The sequence below is a fragment of the Globicephala melas genome, chromosome 10 (genome assembly GCF_963455315.2).
Source record: "Globicephala melas chromosome 10, mGloMel1.2, whole genome shotgun sequence".
Classification (NCBI taxonomy): domain Eukaryota; kingdom Metazoa; phylum Chordata; class Mammalia; order Artiodactyla; family Delphinidae; genus Globicephala; species Globicephala melas.
The window spans coordinates 94,130,159-94,147,162 of NC_083323.1; the positions used below are offsets into that span (position 1 = coordinate 94,130,159).

At 39.4% G+C, this 17,004-nt stretch overlaps 1 protein-coding gene across 5 annotated transcripts in view; it reads left to right on the forward strand.

Annotated features, from left to right (window-relative positions):
• The first annotated feature begins 11,376 nt into the window (after positions 1-11,376).
• The window catches only part of STYK1 (serine/threonine/tyrosine kinase 1), a 54,709-nt gene continuing 49,081 nt past the window's right edge, over positions 11,377-17,004 (forward strand). For 3 of the 5 annotated variants that reach the window (XM_060305799.1, XM_060305798.1, XM_060305800.1), the window contains exon 1: positions 11,498-11,621. The gene's annotated coding sequence lies outside the window, so the exon portion shown is untranslated. Of the gene's footprint in view, positions 11,400-11,497; positions 11,622-17,004 lie in introns of those variants that run through there. The other 2 variants (XM_060305801.1, XM_030841274.2) reach the window with 2 other exon arrangements.

The window sequence follows — 17,004 nt, forward strand, 5'->3', positions numbered from 1 at the left end:
AGGATCTCATTCAGATTTGATGGAGAAATTAAAATCTTTACAGACAAGCAGAAGCTGAGAGAGTTCAGCACCACCAAACCAGCTCTACAACAACTGCTAAAGGAACTTCTCTAGGCAAGAAACACAAGAGAAGGAAAAGACCTACAATAACGAACCCAAAACAATTAAGAAAATGGGAATAGGAACATACATATCAATAATTACTTTAAATGTAAATGGACTAAATGCTCCCACCAAAAGACACAGATTGGCTGAATGGATACAAAAACAAGACCCATATAGTTGCTGTCTACCACAGACCCACTTCAGACCTAGAGACACATACAGACTGAAAGTAAGGGGATGGAAAAAGATATTTCATGCAAATGGAAACCAAAAGAAAGCTGGAGTAGCAATTCTCATATCAGACAAAATAGACTTTAAAATAAAGACTATTAGAAGAGACAAAGAAGGACACTACATAATGATCAAGGGATCAATCCAAGAAGAAGATATAACAATTGTAAATATTTATGCACCCAACATAGGAGCACCTCAACACATAAGGCAAATACTAACAGCCATAAAAGGGGAAATCGACAGTAACACATTCATAGTAGGGGACTTTAACACCCCACTTTCACCAATGGACAGATCATCCAAAATGAAAATAAATAAGGAAACACAAGTTTTAAATGATACATTAAAAAAGATGGACTTAATTGATGTTTATAGGAAATTCCATCCAAAAACAACAGAATGCACATTTTTCTCAAGTGCTCATGGAACATTCTCCAGCATAGATCATATCTTGGGTCACAAATCAAGCCTTGGTAAATTTAAGAAAATCGAAGTTGTATCAAGTATCCTTTCTGACCACAACGCCATGAGACTAGATATCAATTACAGGAAAAGATCTGTAAAAAATACCAACACATGGAGGCTAAACAATACACTACTTAATAACGAAGTGATCACTGAAGAAATCAAAGAGGAAATTAAAAAATACCTAGAAACAAATGACAATGGAGACACGACGACCCAAAACCTATGGGATGCAGCAAAAGCAGTTCTAAGAGGGAAGTTTATAGCAATACAATCCTACCTTAAGAAACAGGAAACATCTCGAACAAACAACCTAACCTTGCACCTAAAGCAATTAGAGGAAGAAGAACAAAAAAACCCCAAAGTTAGCAGAAGGAAAGAAATCATAAAAATCAGATCAGAAATAAATGAAAAAGAAATGAAGGAAACGACAGCAAAGATCAATAAAACTAAAAGGTGGTTCTTTGAGAAGATAAACAAAATTGATAAACCATTAGCCAGACTCATCAAGATAAAAAGGGAGAAAACTCAAATCAATAGAATTACAAATGAAAAAGGAGAAGTAACAAGTGACACTGCAGAAATACAAAAGATCATGAGAGATTACTACAAGCAACTCTATGCCGATAAAATGGACAACCTGGAAGAAATGGACAAATTCTTAGAAATGCACAATCTGCCAAGTCTGAATCAGGAAGAAATAGAAAATATGAACAGACCAATCACAAGCACTGAAATTGAAACTGTAATTAAAAATCTTCCAACAAACAAAAGCCCAGGACCAGATGGCTTCACAGGCGAATTCTATCAAACATTTAGAGAAGAGCTAACACCTATCCTTCTCAAACTCTTCCAAAATATAGCAAAGGGAGGAACACTCCCAAACTCCTTCTATGAGGCCACCATCACCCTGATACCAAAACCAGACAAGGATGTCACAAGGAAAGAAAACTATAGGCCAATATCACTGATGAACATAGATGCAAAAATCCTCAACAAAATACTAGCAAACAGAATCCAACAGCACATTAAACGGATCATACACCATGATCAAGTGGGGTTTATTCCAGGAATGCAAGGTTTCTTCAATATACGCAAATCAATCAACGTGATACTCCATATTAACAGACTGAAGGAGAAAAACCATATGATCATCTCAGTAGATGCAGAGAAAGCTTTCGACAAAATTCAACACCCATTTATGATAAAAACCCTCTAGAAAGTAGGCATAGAGGGGACTTTCCTCAACATAATAAAGGCCATATATGACAAACCCACAGCCAACATCATTCTCAATGGTGAAAAACTGAAAGCATTTCCACTAAGAACAGGAACAAAACAAGGTTGCCCACTCTCACCACTCTTATTCAACATAGTTTTGGAAGTTTTAGCCACAGCAATCAGAGAAGAAAAGGAAATAAAAGGAATCCAAATCGGAAAAGAAGTAAAGCTGTCACTGTTTGCAGATGACATGATACTATACATAGAGAATCCTAAAGATGCTACCAGAAAACTACTAGAGCTAATCAATGAATTTGGTAAAGTAGCAGGATACAAAATTAATGCACAGAAATCTCTGGCATTCCTATACACTAATGATGAAAAATCTGAAAGTGAAATGAAGAAAACACTCCCATTTACCATTGCAACAAAAATAATAAAATATCTAGGAATAAACCTACCTAAGGAGACAAAAGACCTGTATGCAGAAAATTATAAGACACTGATGAAAGAAATTAAAGACGATACAAATAGATGGAGAGATATACCATGTTCTTGGATTGGAAGAATCAACATTGTGAAAATGACTATACTACCCAAAGCAATCTACAGATTCAATGCAATCCCTATCAAACTACCACTGGCATTTTTCACAGAACTAGAACATAAAACTTCACAATTTGTATGGAAACACAAAAGACCCCGAATAGCTAAAGCAATCTTGAGAAAGAAAAACGGAGCTGGAGGAATCAGGCTCCCTGACTTCAGACTATACTACAAAGCTACAGTAATCAAGACAGTATGGTACTGGCACAAAAACAGAAATATAGATCAATGGAACAGGATAGAAAGCCCAGAGATAAACCCACACACATATGGTCACCTTATCTTTGATAAAGGAGGCAGGAATGTACAGTGGAGAAAGGACAGCCTCTTCAATAGGTGGTGCTGGGAAAACTGGACAGGTACATGTCAAAATATGAGATTAGATCACTCCCTAACACCATACACAAAAATAAGCTCAAAATAGATTAAAGACCTAAATGTAAGGCCAGAAACTATCAAACTGGTAGAGGAAAACATAGGCAGGACACTCTATGACATAAATCACAGCAAGATCCTTTTTGACCCACCTCCTAGAGAAATGGAAATAAAAACAAAAATAAACAAATGGGACCTAATGAAACTTCAAAGCTTTTGCACAGCAAAGGGAACCATAAACAAGACCAAAAGACAACCCTCAGAATGGGAGAAAATATTTGCAAATGAAGCAACTGACAAAGGATTAATCTCCAAAATTTATAAGCAGCTCATGCAGCTTAATAACAAAAAACCAAACAACCCAGTCCAAAAATGGGCAGAAGACCTAAATAGACATTTCTCCAAAGAAGATATACAGACTGCCAACAAACACATGAAAGAATGCTCAACATCATTAATCATTAGAGAAATGCAAATCAAAACTACAATGAGATATCATCTCACACCAGTCAGAATGGCCATCATCAAAAAATCTAGACACAATAAATGCTGGAGAGGGTGTGGAGAAAAGGGAACCCTCTTGCACTGTTGGTGGGAATGTAAATTGATACAGCCACTGTGGAGAACAGTATGGAGATTCCTTAAAAAATTACAAATAGAACTACCATATGACCCAGCAATCCCACTACTGGGCATATACCCTGAGAAAACCAAAATTCAAAAAGAGTCATGTACCAAAATGTTCATTGCAGCTCTATTTACAATAGGCCGGAGATGGAAACAACCTAAGTGTCCATCATCGGATGAATGGATAAAGAAGATGTGGCACATATATACAATGGAATATTCCTCAGCCATAAAAAGAAACGAAATTGAGCTATTTGTAATGAGGTGGATAGACCTAAAGTCTGTCATACAGAGTGAAGTAAGTCAGAAAGAGAGAGACAAATACTGTATGCTAACAGATATATATAGAATTTAAGAAAAAATAAATGTCATGAAGAACCTAGGGGTAAGACATGAATAAAGACACACACCTACTAGAGAATGGACTTGAGGACATGGGGAGTGGGAAGGGTGAGCTGTGACAAAGCGAGAGAGAGGCATGGACATATATACACTACCAAACGTAAGGTAGATAGCTAGTGGGAAGCAGCCGCATAGCACAGGGAGATCAGCTCGGTGCTTTGTCATCGCCTGGAGGGGTGGGATAGGGAGGGTGGGAGGGAGGGAGATGCAAGAGGGAAGAGATATGGGAACATATGTAGATATATAACTGATTCATTTTGTTGTATAGCAGAAACTAACACATCATTGTAAAGCAATTATACTCCAATAAAGATGTTAAAAAAAATTGTTGAGTCATTTTGGTTTTATGGCTCATGATATGGTCTATCATATAGCATGTTCTATGAACTCTTACAAATATTTCTGCTTTTGTTGGGTGGACTGTTCTATAAATGTGAACAAGATTCTGTTGATTGATGTTGTTGTCAACTTTTCCTATATTCTTGCGCCAACAGACCATCTATCCATCTAGACCCACTGGTTTCTCCTCCATCAACATGTAGTGCTGAGTTTTGGCGGAGACGAAGGAAATCTTCAAAGCTATATACTGAGTTTATCCAAAGATATGGTTTCAAATTGGGAGATTGGGATTGACATATATACACTAATATGTATAAAATAGATAACTAATAAGAACCTGTTGTATAAAAAAATAAAATAAAATTCAGAAATTCAAAAAAAAAAGATGTGGTTTCAGCCAGACTGAGTGAAGAAGGGGCAAGATCTTAGCACCTTCCCCACTTTGAAACTTGTCTTGTGAACTCATGTAGACCTAAGCTAAACCTATCTTAACTCCTTCAAAAATTTAAGAAACTGGGTCAGGCAAATTAAAGATGATAAAAATTGTATGGAAAAAAAGTAAAGAAATACGGTATTATTAACTTAGGGACTTTTTAACCTTTAAGGTTTCTTGCATAAATGAAAAATACATTAAGTGCCAATGTTCTCAGCATTGTTTTAAACCTTCACACCAATCCTGGCTAGTAGCTTTTGTTGCCATTTAGGAAATGAGAAAGTTGTGGATCCAGGTCACACAGATTCAGTAGGAGGCTCAAACCCACGGAAATGGAGGAGACAGGAAGAGTCTGGGAATCAGAAGATCTGGGTTCAGATCCAAAGTTTTCATCATCTTTAATCTCAAGCCACTCACTCCACAGCGGGGTTTTCATGTCTGGCTGAAAAGAAAAACGTTGTGTGGATCAGTGGTTTTCAACTGGGGGTCAGGGTGAAGTAATTGCAGAATTTTCCCCAGCTCTCTCTCAACTTTAGTATGCCATTATCCTTTTGTAAGTGCCTCTGTCAAGATCACTTCTAGGGATGGCACCAAAGAACTATATTTCACTGGCTGATATCCAAAATCTGTCTCTGCACATAACTGTAGGGGAAATGATAGCAGAGGTAACAGCCAATGTAGAGTGTTCCAAGCATGTGGCAACAAATAGGAACAGGCAACGGAGAAGCTGAATGAGGATTGGACAATTTGCTCACTTTTGTCAGTTTAGAAGTGTGTTTAGGAACTTCCCTGGTGGCGCAGTGGTTAAAAATCTGCCTGCCAATGCAGGGGACACGGGTTCGAGCACTGGTCTGGGAAGATCCCACATGCCTCGGAGCAACTAAGCCTGTGCACCACAACTACTGAGCCCGCATGCCACTGAGCCCGCGTGCCCACGCACATAGAGCCCATTCTCTGCAACAAGACAAGACACCACAGTGAGAAGCCTGCGCACCGCAACGAAGGGTAGTCCCCGCTCGCCACAACTAGAGGGAGCCCACGCTCAGCAACGAAGACCCAACACAGCCAAAAATAAATAAATAAATAAAATAAATAAATTCGTTTTTAAAAAAAGGAAAAAAAGAAGTGTGTTTAAACTGTGATATGAGACCATTTTTGACAAGTATAGTTTGAGATAACTCTAAAGTTGCTGTAGTTAAAATGTACTAGTAATGGTTAAGAACTACTGAAGTCATTTTCTTGATGGACTCTGAACTTTTCTTTTTTCCTCCACTTTTCCTTTGCTTAGTCCTTCCGCTCCTCTTCCTTCTTTTAAGACATTCATTTTAAGGTTCAGTTACTGCTGGTGTCGCATCCTTTACAAATATGACCATAGTTGGGAGGTTGCAGATGAACCACGGGAAGAGTTTTCCAATGCTTTCAATCTGGATTCTCTTTCCAGTCTTATTCATCACAATGTCCCAGTTTGTGTACTTATAACTTAGAGTGGTCAGAGGTTTGTTTGTTTTTTTCCCTGCCACAACCCTCAGGGATAAATTTCCTGATGTTAATAAAGAAATAAGAAAAGACTCAGTTGTACAGTTTTTCTCATGATACTATGCTAGTGGTTTCAAATGAAGTTATTTAAATTTCAGATACTATAGGTACCATTGAGAATAGTTGTCTCTATTCTTTTAGTCATTCAGTCTAATTTAAAAAATGGATTTAAGTCAATTTTTAAAAATGAGTATGCAAGTCACTTTACAGTACATCTAAAATTAACACATTGTAAATCAACTGAACTTCAATTAAAAATAAATAAATAGATAAATAAAGTGAATGTGCATCCGAATGCATGCATTTTTTAATACAAAAACTCTGTATGTATTTGTATGTACTTATAGTACCTGTTATAAAACATAAAAAAGAAATTAAAAATGAAAGACAAGATAGCATGCAGAAAATGTTTATTAATGTAATAAACTTCTTACTATGATATTTTAATAATAACTAGTAAAGTGATTTAAATTGTTTTAGTATTTGTAAAAGTATTGGCTTAATATTTTGTGATATGTGATTTGAAAATATGTTTTATATGTTCACTTTGATCTGATAGTCGATTTCAGTGTCTGTAATAGCTGAAAAAAATGTATGGGTCCAAATGGAAGAAAAGCATTTTGCTTCTATCATGATATATTTCAATTCCATCTACCAGCTATTTAAATGTTTTGTTGGAATTTGCATAGAAAATTTTCATCTATCTGGTATCAAAACAGTTATGTAAACTAGTTAGAAATTGTTATATAATAATTGCTTTCAAAGTGGAAACTATTCATTTATACAATTTTTAGAGGTTAGAAATTTTAAAAAGTTTTAGAAATATGTAAATATGAGAGAATTCAGAGGTGAAAAATATATCATTTCAGCAACAAAAAAATACATGATAATGAATAATATCTCCAAAAACCTATTTTAAACCCCCATAGCAAGGGTTCTTTTCAAAAATGTTCAATTTTTACACATTGTGAAAATATCACTTTTACCTTGAAGGTGTTCATCTTTTCTACAACTATCTGCTAGCATATTCCTGTCAGTCACTGAACACAGGAAAAATAGCAAATTTAGGAGACCTACCTTCATATAAAAGAAAAGTGGATATTTTAAATGTGACAATTCTCTTAAGTATACAGATGCATCTATATAGGACAATTTAAATTATTACTTCTCATTTCAAGGTATTTCCAGGATTATACTACTTAATAGTTTTGATTTTACAAAATAAACCACATTGATATCATTATAGATTGCATTATGTTAAACATGTATAAACAAATGTAAGTTATCACCCCCTTTTTTCATATAATTGCAATTCTTTTCTCAGGATACCTCATCCTGCATACGTGACACGTGACCCTCTGACATGCAGATTCAGTGAGTATTCCATTGTCACTCTTTTATATAAAAATACAGTGAATTTTAGTGAGAAAGCTTACTTTCATATACTTCAAGATAAAAACATAAGCAAATCTTCGTATTTTCCTCACAATTTACATATATCTCACTAATGTATCCTATGTACCGAGCACTATATAGATTATCTTTTACCTTTACTACAAGACTTTTTATTTCCCTTTTATTTATGTGGAGAACAGTGGCTCTGAAAAAGTGGTATGCCTGAATTTCTCAGGGTAATTAATTCTAGCTGCTGTAACAAACCATCGTAAATTTCAGTGGCTTACTATAATACACTTTTTTCTTATGGACGCTTTTGGTTGAGTGGTTCCCATGGGCACTTTTCCTCCCAGTGGCTTCTTAGGAATAAAATCTCTTTCCATGCTGTGGGTCTGTTGTCTCGAATACATGGTTTCAGCTTGTCCTGCTGTCATCCAGCCAGTAGATGGGCAAATGAGAAGATGTCTCCTGGGCTATGGTCCTCACTGCTCTGAAGAGGTAGGGGGAAATGTCGGTATATAGAAGATATTAGTGAAGGGGGCACGTGCAGTCAAGCTCACGTTTTGGCAGAGGGTTACTGCTGGTCACAAGGAACAGATGCCTCCGTGAGTGATTTGAGTGCTCTTCCACATGTCAGAAGATGCAAGAAATTGGGCTCATAAACTCTCCTCCTGAAAATATCTAACTATCTGAAGGCCTGTTCTGCCAGTTTTTCCCAGAGCACAGAGTGCCTCATTCCTGATCTCCACCCTGAACCCCTTTTAAGGTGTGTTGAAGGTCAGGGATTGCTGTGGCTAGTGACTTCAGCCTTGTAGAACCTGACGGCGAGTGACAAATTTTAGTTGGCAGTATCTACTGTTCTTTCAATTCCTGAGACGCCCCATTTAGGTGGGGGGCATTGCTGCAGCGAGTCTATTGCTGACTGTTTACAGCTTGCATCATTGTTCCGTTTCCATGTGCCATGCAAAGCTTCTTTGTAAGCCTCGGGGTCTGTGAAGCTGTGTATGGTCCCCTGCTGCCCTCCTATGGTGAAGTTGGGTTGTTTTCAGATAAAGTTGGAAGAATCCATTTGCCTGGCTTTTGTGTTAACTTCCTTTGAAAGAGTTCCAAAGCAATGCTACCCAATCTATCACAGTTTTGTTTTATTTTTGTTTTTTTCAGTACACGGGCCTCTCACTGCTGCGGCCTCTCCCGTTGCGGAGCACAGGCTCCGGACGCGCAGGCTCAGCGGCCATGGCTCACGGGCCCAGGCACTCCGCGGCGTGTGGGATCTTCCCGGACCGGGGCACGGACCCGTGTCCCCTGCATCGGCAGGCGGACTCTCAACCACTTTGCCACCAGGGAAGCCCTATCATAGTTTTTTGGCTTTGTTTTGTTTTTCTGTTTTGTGAAATAACTCTCCCAGTTGTACTTACGGTCGCCTTTCCTGAGGCTCAGTTATGTTATAAGGTCTAGGCCAAAGGACTTTAAGAGACAGACACAACGTTGAACATCATTCTATTCTTGTCATTGGGCAACGCCTTCTCGCTCCGACACTTTCCTTATAATTAACAATTTTCTAGGGCTTTCTCCATGCCTCACGTAAACAGATTTCAGGAGGGTCCACCCCACCAGTCTTCAAGCTGGAGTTCCTCCTCACATTTGTAGAACCCAACAGAATACACTAAATAACACAGGAATGAGTGTTGTTGTAGGAATTTAGAGGATCTGGTAGAGGTGTGTATGGACTAAACTGCAGAATGAAGAGGTCCCCAGTATATATTTCAGAGTGACCTCTTGCTGTTCAGCACTTAACATTGGCAGAGCGGAAAATGGGCATTCAATAAATGCTGATTGAACGAATGGCGAGGCAGAAATAGCCATCTGGCAGGGAAGGATGGACTGAAGCATTGATGAAAATGAGTAGGAGGGACAGAGGTAATAATTGAAATTATAAGGGAATGAACACTTGGAGAGAAAAGAGAAATAAGGGATATCTAGACACCTTATTCACGCATATATGTGTGGGACCAGTGATACATATATGCCTCCTGTTTACATCTTCTGTTTAAGATTCTCTATCTAGCAGGCATGTAGGTGTTTCTGTGTCTGTGCAGTTATTTCCAGAGTTTTCCCTATCTCAGAAATTTTAAAAATTCATAATTTATTTGAATTGTTTATTAAAATTGGAGAATAAACTTTTGAATCCCCCTTTGTTCTATCTGTATATATTTTTTAAAATTTCTAGGTCCTAGAGGTTATTACTTCTGTGACCGTAGTGGGTCCTTTACAAAAACTAGATTTTTAAACACAATTCTGTGTATCAGAATGGGTATCTAGCAGTATGTTGGATGCTGCAGGAATTACAAAAATGAGTAAGCCATGGTCTCTGCCTTCAAGGAGATCAGGGTTCTTGGGGAAGTAGAGTAGGAGATTACATAATATAAAGCTCAGATGAGTTCATGTGTCTTTTATTCATCAATTATGACATAAAGGATGGGAAGAAAATTTGAGTGATGAGACTTCATGCATTCTTTTGTTAAAATCGAGGTAAAATTCCCATAACAGAATTAACCATCAACCATTCTTATCAGTGGCATTCAGTACAGTTCATCCTATTTTAAAAGAGATCTGAAGGAAATGAAACTGTCAATAGCAAAGACTAGAGAACTGAAGTACCTCAGTCTCTAAATATGTCACGTCACATTGCACCCAAATTCTTTCTGTTCTAATGATGCCCAATTTCTGCTTAGTTTGTTAACAATGCTGAGCAAACTGGTCATCTATTCAATCTATGACCTATATTTCTTGAATAGAACGTGTATTAGGTGTTAGTATCTAATTTGGAATTCTCCCAGCTGTGTATTTTCTTCAGTGTCTCCTATGATTGTAAAATCCGTGTGGGGGGACTTCCCTGGTGGCGCAATGGTTAAGAATCCACCTGCCAATGCAGGGGACACGGGTTCGAGACCTGGAAAGATCCCTCATGCCGCAGAGCAACTAAGCCCATGGGCCACAACTACTGAGCCCGCATTCCACAAATAGTACTGGAGCCCGTGTGCCTAGAGCCCGTGCTCCGCAGCAAGAGAGGCCACTACAATGAGAAGCTCGCGCACGGAAACGAAGAACAGCCCCCGCTCGCTGCAACTAGAGAAAGCCCAGGCGCAGCAACAAAGACCCAACGCAGCCATAAATAAATAGATAGATAGATAAATAAATAAGTTTTTTAAAAAGTTAACATAAATTCCACATGGGCCAGTAACCTAACTAGTTGTTCATCTCTATATCCCCAGAGGAGAACCGAGCACACAGATCATGTAAAAAGCATTTGTGAATGATTGATTACCTACTCCTGGGATCTTTATTTTCACTTGTCCCATATCTATTGCCTCATGTCATAGCAGTGGTCAATATAATCTGGTGCACCCAGTAAAGACTTGGGGCTGCGATTGTCCCTGGAGCTAAAGTCAAATCCTGACCATTCTGAGCACCAATGAAGGCAGCTGTTATTGGGTCGCACAGGAGGTGGCGCTGTTGCGCTTTATCATGACTCTGATTTCACCTGGACAGGCGTCTCCTTTATACCGGTCTTTCAATCGCTAGTGAAGGAATTGAATAAGTTGATCAGCGACAAGTCCAGCTTTTACAGTTTCGGCAGAGGTTTCCTGCTGGTTCATGTGTGGTGAGTCCCGGAAACCTCAGTGCCCGCAGACTTTCCTTTGTGGGAACCCCGCCCAAACTCCATCCTTTGCTGGCAGCCACGCCCCACAGTGGGAAGGAGGGACTGAAAAGCATTTCCTTGAGGACGGCACAGCTTGCCCTACCCAAAACAGTCTTTTTTTTTTTTTTATTCCTGGTTGGGCCCGTTTCATCTGAAATACAGAGTGACCGGAGGAAGGACACGGTAGTAAAAAGGGTTTGGGGGTACTAAGGGTGGGAGGGGGATGGCAGTGATGCAGCTCTGGGTGGACTTTGATGTTTGGGAAGAAAAAAAGGGAGGCGGCCGAAAGTGGGGTGGTTGCGAGTGGCTGTTTCTATTTTATGTGAACAGCGATCACCAGGTGAATGAATCTGTATTTCTTTGGAACAAGCATCTCGTGGGTTTTGGCTTCTGTCTTTTTTTAAGGAGAGGCTAAACTTGCCTCAGCAATTTTGGCAAGGATAGAGGCAGCCAGAAAGCGAAGTGATGAGGGGTCTCTGTGTATTACTGGAGAGGAGGCCATCAAGAGAAGGGAGATATATAGAAACAAGCATGTACAGGAATTACAGTACTTGTCACAGGACAATACAGTCGTTCAGACGTGCCGCCTTGGGCTCCCTGCTGTCAGCTTCAGTTCCTCATCTCTTATGCATAATGAAGAACGTAATTACCTCACGGGGTTGTTGTGATATTTAAATGAGATGAGATAATATCTGTAATCACGCTTAAAAATCGTGCAGTCTGATAATGCTGTTCTTCGTTTACCGAATTTCAGTTTCCTTCTTAATTTGTCTTCTTTTTCTTTTTTATTGAAGTATAGTTGATTTACAATATTATTAGTTTCAGGTGTACAGCATAGTGATTCAGTATTTTTATAGATTTTACTCTGTTAAAAGTTATTACAAAATAATGGCTATTATCCCCTGTGCTGTGCAATATATCCTTGTTGCTTATGTATTTTATACAAAGTAGTTTGTATCTCTTAATCCCATACCCCTATCTTGCTCCTTCCCCCTTCCCTCTCCCCACTGGTAACTACTACTTTGTTTTCTATATCTGTGGGTCTGTTCTGTTTTGCTATATACATTCATTTGTTTTATTTTTTATATTCCACAAGTAGGTGTGAATACAGTATTTGTCTTTCTCTGTCTGACTTATTTTACTATGCATGCTGTTCTCTAGGTCCATCCATGTTGCTGCAAATGGCAGAATTTCATTCTTTTTTATGGCTGAGTAATATTCCATTATATATACTTATATAATGTATATATGTCTTTTTTAATCCATTTGTCTGTTGATGGCCACTTGGGTTGCTCCTATATTTTGGCTATTATAAATAATGCTGTTTTGAACATTGGTGTGCATGTTTTTTCAAATAAGTGTTTTCATGTTTCCGGATATATACCCAGGGGTGGATTTGCTGGGTCATGGTAATCCTATGTTTAATTTTTTGAGGAACATCCATCCTGTTTTCCATAGCAACTGCACCAATTTACATTCTCACCATTAGTGTACGAGAGTTCCCTTATCTCTACATCCCTTCCAACATTTGTTATCTAAAGCTATTCTCACAGGTGTGAGATGATATCTCATTGTGGTTTTGATTTGCATTTCCTTGCTGATTAGTGATGTTGAGCAACTTTTCATTTGCCTGTTAGCCATCTGTATGACTTCTTTGGAAAAATGTCTATTCAGGTCTTCTGACCATTTTTTTGATTGGGTTGTTTGGTTTTTTTTAATATTGAATTGGATGAGCTGTTTGTGTATTTTGTATATTAAGCCCTTGTTGGTTGTGTCATTTGCAAACACTTTCTCCTATTCCATAGGTTGTCTTTTTGTTTTGTTGGAGGCTTCCTTTGCTGTGCAAAAGCATTTAAGTTTAATTAGGTCTCATTTGGTCACTTTTGCTTTTATTTCTTTTGCCTTAGGAGACTGATCCAATAAAATATTGCTATGATTTATGTCAAAGAGTGTTCTGCCTATGTTCTTTTTTAGGAATTTTATGGTTTTAGGTCTTACATTTAGGTCCTTTAACCATTTTGAGTTTATTCTTGTATATGGTGTCAAGAAATGTTCTAATCTCATTGTTTTATGTAGCTGTCCAGTTTTCCCAGCACCACTTGTTGAAGAGACTGTCTTTTCTCTGTTGCATATTCTTGCTTCCTCTGTTGTAGATTAATTGACCATAAATGCGTGGGTTTATTTCTGCTTTCTATTCTGTTCTATTTATCTATGTGTATGGTTTTGTGCCAGTACTGTGCTATTTTGATTACTGTAGCTTTGTAGTCTAGTCTGAAGTCAGGGAGAGTGATTCCTCTAGCTGTGCTCTTCTTTCTCAAGATTGTTTTGGTTATTTGGAGTCCTTTGTGTTTCCATACAACTTTCTTAAGTATTTGTTCTAGTTCTGTGAAAAATACCATTGATATTTTAATAGAGATTGCATTGAATCTGTAGGTTGCCTTGGGTAGCATGGTCATTTTAACAATATTAATTCTTCCAATCCAGGAACAGGATATATCTTTCCATCTGTTTGTGTCATCTTCAATTTCTTTCATCAGTGTCTTATAGTTTTCAGAGTACAGTTCTTCTGCCTCCTTAGGTAGGTTTATTCCTAGGTATTTTATTCTTTTTGAAGTGATTATAAATGAGTTTTGATCCCCTTCCCTCTGTCTTCTCCTTTGATAACCCCTTTAATGAAAATACTGGTGCACTTAATGTTATCCCAGAGATCTCTTAGATTGATTTCATTTATTAAAATTTGCTTTTCTTTTTTTTTGCGGTACACGGGCCTCTCACTGTTACGGCCTCTCTCGTTGCAGAGCACAGGCTCCGGACGTGCAGGCTCAGCGGCATGGCTCACAGGCCCAGCTGCTCCGCAGCATGTGGGATCTTCCCGGACCGGGGCACGAACCCGTGTCCCCTGCATCGGCAGGCGGACTCTCAACCACTGTGCCATTAGGGAAGCCCAAAATTTGCTTTTCTTTTTGCTGTTATGATTGGGTGACTTCCATAATTCTATCTTCCAGATCGCATACGTGTTCTTCTGTATCACTTAGTCTGCTATTCATTCTTTCTAGTGTGTTTTTTATTTGTTATTGAGTTCATCATTTTTGATTGAGTTTTTAAAAATATATTCTAGTTCTTTGTTAAAATTCCCATGGTGTTCATCTATTCTTTTCCTTAATTTAGTTAACATCCTTATTACTAATGCTTCGAATTCTTTACCTGGTAATTGTTTATTTCTGTTTGTTATTTATTTTTTCAGCATTTTTTTTTTGGTTTAACTTTCTCTGACTGTATTGACTCTATGAACAGTTACCTCTTGCAGTCTTGAAGGGGTGTTCTTGTGTAGGAGCATCCCTGTACAGACTATGTGTGCCCAGTGCCTTTGGTGGGAGAGCTGGATTTACTGTGTATGCAATCATGTCTTTCCTCAGGGCGTGCCAGCAGCTATCATTTTGGTAGGAGGTGGGGCTGGACATGGAGGGGCTGGAGCTGGAGCTGGTGTGAGGCGGGACTTCCCCTCTTCTCAGTGGCCATCGCTGCCCTATTGGGGGTGGGGTATGACCCCAAGTTGCTGGAGCAGAAGCCCTGAGGGTTGGGCCAAGCTGGCTCTGTTTCCTTTAAGTGTGTTTTCCCCTCCCTCTGTTCTGGGACCCTTGTCTGAATTGTCTCTGATGTGCTGCACGTGCAGATGCCTGCAATTGTTTCCCTTGCTCTGCTCAGAAGTAGCCTTGGATCCAGGTCCCTTTTGCCCCTCACAGCTGATCACTGCCCCACCCAGGTCACCTCTGCATTGAACAGCTGAGCTTTCTTCCTGGCTGTGGCCACCCCAGATCCAGTGTCACACTGAGACCCAGAGCAAGTGGGGCTGGAGAGTTCACTCTGCTTGGGCTGGGGCACATGCCGAGGCTTTCTCGGGAAACCTGGCAGCCACTGGAGTAGCCCTCACTCCGTCCTCTCCACTTTGCCTCAGGGGCAAGCCAGCACATGTGCACTCCTCACGAGTGAGTCCAGGCTCCCCACAGCTCTCCTGTTAGCCCCAGTGGTCTTCCCACAAGCCAAGGGAGCTCATCTCCCCTGTGTAGGACCCCAGAACTGGGATGCCCAATATGTGGCTTGAACTGCTCGCTCCCCAGCATGGGTCTTCACCTGTGTAATCCTCCTTTTCCCCTGAGTCCCCTTCCAGGGGCACAGGTCCTAACCTGATCATTTCTCTTCCCTTCTTATCCAGTTACGTGTGGATCTTTCTTATAGCCTTGTTTGTACAGGAGTCTTTCTGCCAGTCTCTAGTTAGTTTTCAGTGAGAATTCTTCCATATGTAGATGTATTTTTGATGTGTTCGTGGGGGAGAAGTGAGCTCCACCTCCTCCTATGCCACCATCTAGATTGATCCCATCTCTGTCTTCTCTTTTTCTTCATTTGTTTTTCCTTTCTGTCAATCCCTCAACCTCATTCCCATGTTGTCTCCTATCTTTCCCTGTTATTTCTGTGACTGTGGACTCCTGATACGAATCCTCTTCCCATCTGAGTTGTTCTACATTTCAGACCAAGCTTTCTTCCCACTACTTACTTGCAGCCATCGGTAGTTATGGTGATAAAGGCATTAAGCTACTGGAATGTGTAACACACCCACACTGAAAAGTACCCGGAAAAAGCCCTGTTCCCAAGTGCTAGGGGTACAGCCAGGAAGAAAATAGCCAAAGTCCCCAAATTCTTGTTCTCATGAAGGCTTTCATGCTTTCCCTTCTAACTCCCCACCAGGCTACTGCTCTGTGTCTACTTCTCGGCTGTGCTAATGAAAGGACGTAAAGAAACTGAGTATGCCCTCAAGGAAATTACTATCTGGTTAGAAAGAAACAGATAATCATAGGCAAACTGATTAAGTACTGAATAAGTAAGTTGGGTATTCAATGCTCTATATTAGCATATCATTTCTTGGATACAGTTTCTAACTGGGGAAAGTACAAGTAGAAGGGAATAAATGTACACAAAGAAAAAGGAGATATTATATACATAGTGTAAAGTGGAAAGAGTCCTGTCCTGAGTCCAAGGATCTGAAATCTGTTTTAAGCTCTGGTACTTTTTGTGAGCAAAGAACAAGGTACTTACCTCAGTGTGCTTAGTTGTTTTATTATTATTTTTTTTTCTGTCTTAGAAAATAAAGGGTTGAGGTAGACTGGCAAATCTTGGGAATTCTTCCAGATTAAAAAACTGGGTCTTTTATTGTGGAATTTCTCATAATTTCTCTCAGTTTCCTAACCAGAATGATCATGAGGAGATAGGTTAGAATTTAGCTGTGGAGACAGTCAACTCGGGATAAGGAAAGGAAAATGGGGATGAAGTGAAAGGGTTCCTATCCATGCCTTAGCTTCAACCTCATTTCCTAAAGTTAGTCTTACCCCCCTCAGCTCAGGTGGCCTTCTCCACAACGTTCCCCTGCCTACAACGCTAGCTGAACTGGGCGGTGTAGACTCCAGCTACATAACGCCGTGAAGGCCCCTTCCTAAGTGAGAGATTTCAGGGAACAGAAGGATTTCCTGATGCTCATGCTTCCTTTAACCCTCATCAGTCTAGGTTCTATCTC